This window comes from Sarcophilus harrisii, chromosome 1, assembly GCF_902635505.1.
Source record: "Sarcophilus harrisii chromosome 1, mSarHar1.11, whole genome shotgun sequence".
NCBI lineage: Eukaryota > Metazoa > Chordata > Mammalia > Dasyuromorphia > Dasyuridae > Sarcophilus > Sarcophilus harrisii.
The window spans coordinates 54,235,883-54,245,006 of NC_045426.1; the positions used below are offsets into that span (position 1 = coordinate 54,235,883).

A 9,124-nucleotide genomic window follows, 5' to 3' on the forward strand; every position below is an offset into this window, starting at 1 on the left:
AAAACACTCTATTATTATTGCTTTGTGCTTTCTTTTGCAACACAGAAAATATAGAAAGATGTTTTGCCATGACTTCACATGTATAACTGATATCAAATTGCTTGCATTTTCAAAAATGAGAGGTAGAAGAGAACTGAAATTCAAAATTAAAAAAAAGATCGTTAATTTTTTAATATGTAACTGGAAAAGTATTTAATAATTTATATTCCACCCCCACCCCCATCCCCAAAGAAAACAATCGTTGGGACAAGCTAGATAACATTTTGCTCAGGTCTAAGGCTTGGGGAAAAAAGTTATCAAAAACCCAAAGGATTTTACAGGTACCAAAGGCTTTGGGGATTTTCTAATTCAGGAGTTCTTAAATTGAGGTTGAAAACCTCAAGTATTAAAAAATATATATTTTAACACCATTTCAATATAATTGGTTTTCTTTGTAATCCTGTGTATTTTATTCTATGCATTTAAAAACGTTCCTATGAGGAGAGTGCCTAACCAAACCAAAACCAAAGAAAAAAAAAAGTTAACAATCAGTAATCGAATTCACAACTTCCTTTGTTTTTTTACATATGAACAACAGATGAAAGTGGTAAAGTGACTTACCCAGGGACACACTTGAGTTCTTAGTAGAGGAGAAACTATAGCCCAGCTCTACTTAAATCACACAAAACTGCTGTTTTTTGTACTGAAACCACTTGAGTCACAAAAGTTTCTAGATACAATCAATGCCCAAATACCTTTGCCAATCAATTTCTGGAGATGAATAACTGCTTATAAACATCAAGATAGAAAACAGTAGTTCTTATAATTAAGTTTCTTTGTGTTATAAAAACAAAAACAGTTAGCCAAATGAGCCAAGGCCAATTCAAAATTGGACTGTAGAAAATTTTAAAATATCACAATAATTTCACTTTTATTTATAAGAAACAAGATTGTACTGTACCATTTCAACAAAACTGTGAATTTGTTGCTTTCTTTAAAAGAACCTCTATTTTCTAACATTTTAAAAAACTTTGTACAGTAATGTGATTTTTGTATGTTAGACATGACTTTGCAAGTTAGACAAAACTGATTAAAAAATGTAACAATGAATCAACAGCTTCAGATTACAACAGATGATACCCTTAAAGACAAAATCTACATTTGCAGTTTCAAATAATAAGCTCTGAAGTCCTTAAAGTGAAGGCAACTTTTAATGAGTTGGGAAAGGGTCACAACTTTTCATACAAGGATTAGGATTAAATGGAGGGAAAAAAGGAAAACACTAATGGATACCCTATATCCAGCTACTTTTAGACTGAACTTTGTAGACCAATCATATGAAAAGTCTCAACAGTCATAGTTCTTTTCTCTTGTGATTTAAAAGTTTTGTTTTCCCTGTGCCAGTCTGATCCCATTGGATGGAGAATAAAACCCAGATGTTTTAAGAATCAGGCATTATATCCTGGTATTTTGTTTCTACAAGTGAAAGTAACTTAATATTTGTATCATAAACTATCAACTAATATTATTCAAATGTAAATTTGTTTACTTGTTTCTTGTTATCTTGCTTTGAAATGAGGAAAACAAATATAAATATGTTGGTCAAAGAGATTTACAGAGATTTCCTGACCACCCTCTGCCTCTAGGAAGAATTAAGTCATACTCCATATCTAGCTGACTTCTACAACAACAAAAATCAATATGTGAACTTTAAAATGCACAAGAAAACAGAAATGAGTAATTTTGTTATGTCAATTCATCAAGGATCTGTAATTGTGCTACAATCAATTACACATTATAAACTACAGCTATCCCTCTAAGAAACTCCCCTCTCTCTTCTCCCCTCTTGCCCACTACATACATGATCACAATCATCGAGACTTTTGAGTAGGAAGGGACCTTAGCTAGGCCATATAATCTAACCTCCTCATGTTATATAGTTCAGAGGAGTGATTCAGTCATGGTAGGAGGTAGTAGTCAGGATTCAAAATGCAGCTTATCAAATCTCTAATCCTATGCTCTTCATTGTTCTACTCTACCTCTTTTATATGACTTAAAATCTTTGTTCCGTACTGGTAGTCAATTTGTAGAAAACAAGCTAGGGAGCATAGCATATCTTCTCAGCTGCAGTTAAATCTGACCAAACCCAAAATTTAGGTTAGATTTTTTTTTCCTGACAGGTACTGGCAGCTGAACTGTGAAGAACTAATCCTTCTTGCCAAGGACAACTCCTCTTTATGTATTTTTGATCTCATCTCATTTGCTCCATCTTCTTCAGACTGATCTCACAATTATCCCCATTTTAATGCTTATCTTCAATCTCTCTCTATTGGCATTTGTCACATTGGCCTGTTTGACACAAAACAATCTTTCCCATCATCTTCACTGGATCATACTATCCTTTCGAATGATGATTCTTTCTAGCTCTTTTTAAACCCAGCTAAATTCCCTTACAAAAACTCTCTGTACATTGCCTAGTTCTTTTCCTACTCAATTCTCATTTAAAGTCTAGCTTTTGATCTCACATTACAACTAAAAATGCTCTCTTCATAAGCAGCATTGTTTTAATAATTATCATATCATATGGCCTTTCCCCAATAGTTACTCTTGACTTTTTTGTAGCATGAAAAGGGAGTCCGCTGCCTTGAAGACTGAGCAAAACCCCCATCTTCCATAAGAAGTTTTTCTAATTTTAATTTTCCTGTTGTCTATTTCCAGTTTATGCCATATATAGTTTATTTGTAGTTGTTGGCATGTTGTCTCTTCTATTAGATTGAGAGAAGGGGCTGTCTTTTATCTTTGCGTCTCCAGTGCTTAAGGCACTAGGCATTTACTAAATATCTGCTGATTGCTGGTTGGTCCTGGTTTGGTGACCAGTCTGTCATTGGATTTGCACTGAATTATCAACAATGCTTCTTGCAATACTAGCTTTTATTTCTATTGCGTTTTAAAATGTTACAAATTAGTTTTTCTACAACGATCTCTAGAATAAAAACCCTGTGAAGTAGATTCCCAGCTACCAAAAGATTTTGCAAAGTGTTGAAAGCTCAGATTTAAATTCAGAAACACCCAATCTAAATGAAATGCTCTTCTTTATAAGCTTCTGAGAGTCAACTCTTCTCTTTTTATTGGTTTTGACTGAGAATAGCACTGGTCCCAACTTTCTAAGATTTTGAACTACACAACCACAGATTTAAAATGTGAAGGGCTCAAAGAGGTCCTCTATACAACTCTCTCATGTCAGAGGTGGGAAAACCGAGGCCCAGAAAGGTGAAAGGGCCTATCCTGCGTCACTAGGTAGGTTGTGTGAGAGCAGACTAGTTTCTCTGACTCCAAATCCTGTGTGTTTTTTACTAGGCCAAAATAGGAGCTCTCCCGCACAACACTGAAAAAAGACCAAAACAGGGAAGTTCTTTGGAGAGCAAACTCCCAGAACTCCAAGGTTCAGCCTCAAGAGAGAACAGGGCAATTCTAACGCCACTATTTCTGGAATGACAAACCACTACTTAAAGCCTGAGAACAGGCTCCAGGAGAGGAGGGAAGATTCAGTGAATTAGGTTCTGGGTTTTGGTCTTTAACACTAAACTACAAAGCGTTTGTCATGACAAACTGCAATCACGTCACCGATCACCAGTTGTCATTTCATTAAATGTGTCCATATTTTACTTGGTTTCACAATAATTGCAAATACACCAGACCTGGAAGTTGCTTCCTCTCAGGGTCCCTAAAACGCACTGCCCAACTTGCAGCCTCATACAAGACAACACACCCGAATTCGCCCAACCAGCCATCTCCCCAACGAGAAAAGCCCAGAACAGGGACGCAGCGCCCGGGGACTTCTCAGAAGCAGAGCCGCCTCTCCTACCCCCTCAGGCCCGTTTTCAGAGGCAGCCCCCCCCCCCCCCCCCCCCCCCCCCCCCCCCCGGGCCAGGTCACCTTTCCCGGGTGACAGGTGGTGGCCAAACCAGCCACGCCCATAAGAAAGCGCGAGGGGCGGGGGAGGTGGGGGACAAGGGGACCCTGTAAAGTGGAGCTCCTCTGCAGGGCCTTAGCCGGGAGTGGAAGGAAGATCTCTCACTTTTCTCGGGAGCCGCCAGGGCCGGGCCGAGGCGCGCATCATCAGCCCCCGCCCTCAGGGGGCTTCCTGTCTAGCAGGAGACACCATGGGCACACAGAAAGACGACCCCTCCCCCCCAGCCACGCGCGGGATACATTAGGAATTTAACAGAGAAGGTTCAGAAGCCACACACATCAGGAACAAATGCGGGCTGACCGCGCGAACCCTGAGGACCAGAAGACTTCGAGGGCTGGAGGACCACGAGGGACCCGCCGCTTTCCACAGGCGCTTCTACGTCGGTCTGGGAGCACGGCTGCGCGCGCACCGAACGTCGCCACCTTCCCGCCCCCACGCGCTCCCCACACTGCCCCCAGCACGTTCTGTCCCACGCGGTGCGAGAGCCAGAAATCCCCGGCCTCTTTGCATCCTGCTTGACCCGCCCACCTCTACGCCCGAGGCCAATCAGCTGCACACAGGGCGGGGGAGGTAGGGGCACCTGCCTCTCCCCTCCTCCAGGAGAACCGCGATTGGCCCGTCACGCTGCCGGTCACGCTCGAGCGCCCCGCCTCCCTCCCGCTTCTCCCTCCGGCTCGGCCGCCTCTCCCGCCCTTTACAAATCTGCGGCAGGGCCGCCTCCCCCCAGGCCGGTTCGAGGCGTGGGAGCGCGCCGGGAGCGAGCGGTAGCGGGACGCAGGCGGGCGGGAGGCGGGGGCGGGGAGCCACACACCCCAGAAGCCATCTCCGCCGAGGACAAGATGGCGGTGCTGGCGGAGGGCCAAGTGTGAGGCGGAGCCGCGGCCATTCCCCCGGCAGTGCCCACCCCCCGCGCCGGCCCGGCCTGGCCGCAGCGACACCGCCGCTCGGCCCGGGCCCGGCCCGATCGCGGGCCGGCGGGCGAGGCGTCGGCGGGAACGAGCAGCGGACGCCCAGCCCAGCAGCCCAGGCGCGGGCCGGCCCACTATGCAAAGCGGCGGCGGCCGCCGCCCGCCCGTCCGTCCGCCCGCCCCGTGGCAAAGGTAAAGGGGTCGGGTTCAACCGCCGCCGTCGCCGCCTCCATCTTCCAGCGCGGGGCGGCCCCGGCCGAGAGCCCTCCCCTCCCCTCTCCGCCGCCAGCGGCCTCGGCCGAGCCGAGCCGCGCCACCGACCCCGACCGTTTACCTCAGGATTTGGCGCCAAAGCGGCTTCGAATCTGACCCCGAAGCTGGTCCCGTGTCTGCGGCGGGGGCGGGCGGCGGGCGGGACGGAGGGCTGGGGAAGCCGCGTCCCGCGGGCGGCGGGCGGGCAAGCGAGGGACGCCGGGGGGAGCAGCTTCTCTTGGCCGCGGGGAGCGGGCCGCCGCGGGGGAGTGCCGGGCTGGGGTGGGGGGGGCGGAGGCTCGGCCGAAGCTCGGGAAGGGGGGGGTTTGTTATTGTTTTTGTCAGTGAAAGGTCAGAGTTCGTGACCCCGGTGCCGCCGCCGCCGCCCGCCCGCGCGCTGGGAGGAGGAGGGTGAATGTTCTTCTTCCTCTTCCCACCGCCAGCCTCGCTCCGGCCGCGGGGGGCGGGCGAGCACGCGATTGGCTGAGGCGCGCACACTCACACCGGAACGTTCCGGCGCTGGCGTTCCATCCGGCCGGACGGCTCGGGCGTGGACGCTCCCTCCTCCCGACGGCGGCGGCGGCGGCCTGCGGGCCGGGCTGGCGGGGCGGCGGGGCGGGAGCATGGGCCCGGGCGTACTCCGGAGCAGGTAAGCAGGCCTAGGCCCCCCGCTCCGCGGCGCCGGAGCCCTAGGGACGGGCAGAGCTGTCTGCGAGGCGGACGGGCGGGGGCTCGCGCAGATGGAGGTGCGGCGGCCTCCTTGGGGGAGGGGGAGGGTGTGCATCTTCATAGACCCGGCCGCGATGCGGAGGGGCCCTCAGGCACCTGAGCGGAGCGCCCCAGCCCAGTCAGTGGGCGCGCCTCCACCCTCGCGCAGCACGCTTCCAGGTCTCTAACCTCGTTTGGAGGGACGCACAGGCCGGGGAAGTGGTGGCTAGAACGCTAGGCCTGAAGTCGGGAAGCGATCTGGCCGGGTGCCCAAGCCCCGTCACCGTTGCTGGTCCCGATTTCCTCATCTGTAAAATGGGGAGAGTAGCGCTCCCTGCTCACGGGCTTAAATCTTGGATATAAATGACAGCGTGATGATTGTCTTTGCAGTCTGCACCTCCCTGGGGGCATGGACCTCTTTGATCACGCTTGTATCTGTGCCCAGCAATTTAAGCACAGTCCCTGGCAATAACAGACGCTTAATAACCACTTTGCTGAAGTGCCGCACGTCTGTGATGAAACATTTATAGCCAAACTTGGGTGGCGGGGTTACAGCGCTCACTGCGGGTTAGAACCCCAAGGCAAGACGCTTACTTTCCCAGGGCTTTTGGCAGCTCTCAGAGGACGGAGGAACACCCCGTTGACAAGATTTCCTCATCAAGCAATTGCCTCTATCAGTGAAATCACAGGCCCAGTTCCTGAGACAGCTTTCCCAATATGAAGTATGGCAGCGCTGTTAGTGTTGCATTATCAGAATCCGAATCTAACTTCTTAATCAGGTCTTTTTTTCCTTCCAAACGTTTAAATGTAGTTGGTGTTTTTGACTATTTTAGTTTGGGCTAAATCCTTTTGAGCATTAGTCCTTTCTCTTTCCTATTCTATACCTTGCAAAGTCTTTATGTGCCAATTAATGTTATTTGGTTAGCCTCTCATCCAGATAAACATTCCCATCTTTAAAAACATATATGTTGTTAGGTTGCACAACCTTATTAATTTCAAAATAATATAATTTTAAATAAATATCAGATTTCAAATTGAGGGGTGCGGGGGGTTTTTTTGACTGTTATTTTTCATGAAAAATTAGTTATAAAGGATGCTATTATACGCCACCTTGCCCAGTCCGCTGAACCTTAAATCCCATCTATACAGTGTCCCCAAAAAGCTTGAGGGAAATTTTAATAAGTTAAGAATTATAAATGCTTCAGAACTAATAATTACAATTTTTCCCTGTAGGTCTTCTGATTGAAGATGGCATACATTGAAGAAAAAGTCAACTGTGTTCTCTGGTTAGCTGAATTGAAGTCCACAACGGCAGTAAGAAGAAAATTTGCCTCTCATTATAAGAGGGAAGCTCCCCACAGAAATTTAATTAACAACTGGATGAAAAAATTCAAGGAAACTGGCTCAATTCTTGATAAGCCAAGATCTGGAAGACGCAGAGCAAGTGAAGAGACTGTGGCTGAAATTGAAAGGGCATTTGAACAGAATCCCCAAAAATCAGTGCGCCGGGTATCTGCCGAATTAAACATTCCAAAGACAACTGTGCACAGGATTTTGACTGTGAAGCTACACAAGTATGCTTACAAGGTTACAACTATACAGATGCTGCAAGAAGAGGATTACTATGCAAGGTTAGACTTCTGTCAAGTGATGAAATCAAAAATTGAAAATTCTAGTGACCTTCTGGACAAATTGACCTTTTCTGATACAGCCACTTTTCACATAAGTGGCATAGTTAACCGTCATAATTGTCGTATTTGGGGTACAGAAAAGCCTCAGGAAGTCTGGCAACATGAGACAGATTCTCCCAAAGTTAATGTTTGGTGTGCCATCAGGAAGGCATGCATTATTGGCCCTTTCTTTTTTGAAGAGTCTGCAGTTAGTGGTGAATCTTACTTAGCAATGCTTCAGAATTTTTTCATTCCTGAGCTACAGAGATTACATCTATTAAATAGCACCATCTTCCAACATGATGGACCACCTTGTTACCATACATTGCCTGTGCAACAATTTCTGGATGACACATTCCCAGATCAGTGGATTGGTAGAGGAGGTCCTCTTGATTGGCCACCTCAGTCACCAGACCTGTCTCCATTAGACTTTTTCTTGTGGGGTTATGTCAAAACTGTTGTGTATGCGTCAAAACCTTGTTCTTTGGATGATCTTAAGGCAAGGATTACAAATGCAATTCTCTCAGTCACTGAGCAGCAGCTGATGAAAGTTTTCACAAAGTTTGAAAATCGATTGGAGCAATGTATTGCCCAAGATGGTGGTTATATTGAATTTTAATAAGCATCAATATTTTAATGTTGTAAATACCTTTTCAAATGTTTTTTGTAAGTATGTGGCATGTATATTTCTGAAGCTATTAAAGCTTAGAACAGCACTAAGGTTTCTGGGACAACCTTGTATAATACCTCTTTTGCATGATGATTCATCCTGTACTTCCTGGCTGTATCAATGAACTCATTAGACTTATCTATTTTAACCTCCCTTTCATCTTAGGTCTTCCCACCTGTGACAAAGAAAATAGACTAATCCTTTCCTTTAAAATTTAAAATATTTGAAGACCCCTATCATGTGCTCATTATTTATTTTTATTATGTAACTTTGTGTTAAATTGGCTTTTCAACAGCCTAAGCAATGAAATATATTCATATGTACTGTTTTATACATTTTAATTAGGTAAAAAAGCATGCTTCATTTTGATTTGGGTACTTAAATAGGTAATAGCTCATGTTTCTATGTGGGGTTGGTTTGCATATATGTATATACGATTAATATGTAAATGTAATTGTAGCCTTTCTGTTTGTTTACACAATAAACCTTAAGAAATTTGTGTTAACCAATTTCTCATGTAAAAGACAGTGGTGTCTATAGATGAAGGTCTTTTGTTCATGCTCATTTCCCTTTGTTAAATATGTTAAAGTGGACCATCATATACTCCAAAGAGTCTTTGCACTAGAGTTGTAAGTATAAAAACTTAATAAATAAGTTCCTACTTGGTTTCTGTGAACAAATCCTAGTGAGTTGGCAGATATTCTCTGACTGCTACATCAACTTGTCTGCAAACTAGCCTGGACTCCTGAGATGGTCATATTTTATAGGTGAAGATTTTATAGGTGAAGTTGCAGTGTGAGTGCTGCTGCCTGGTGCTCAAAATTTAAAGCAAGTAGAGTTGGTATTTACTTTGTACTGACTGATAGTATAAGGGAAAGGGTTCTGGAGGGCTTTCATAGAGAAGGCTTATATATTCAGGCTTCTCTTGACTTCAGTCTGGCATAAGGCAATGCTTCTCAAAGTT

The 9,124-nt window shown here is 45.8% G+C and overlaps 1 protein-coding gene across 3 annotated transcripts in view; it reads right to left on the bottom strand.

The window, feature by feature from the left end:
* Window positions 1-5,382, bottom strand: part of NR2C2 (nuclear receptor subfamily 2 group C member 2) — a 115,228-nt gene extending 109,846 nt beyond the window's left edge. For 2 of the 3 annotated variants that reach the window (XM_031955697.1, XM_031955691.1), the window contains exon 1: window positions 5,195-5,382. The gene's annotated coding sequence lies outside the window, so the exon portion shown is untranslated. The remainder of the gene's footprint in view (window positions 1-5,194) is intronic. The other variant, XM_031955706.1, reaches the window with a different exon arrangement.
* Window positions 5,383-9,124: the final 3,742 nt, after the last annotated feature.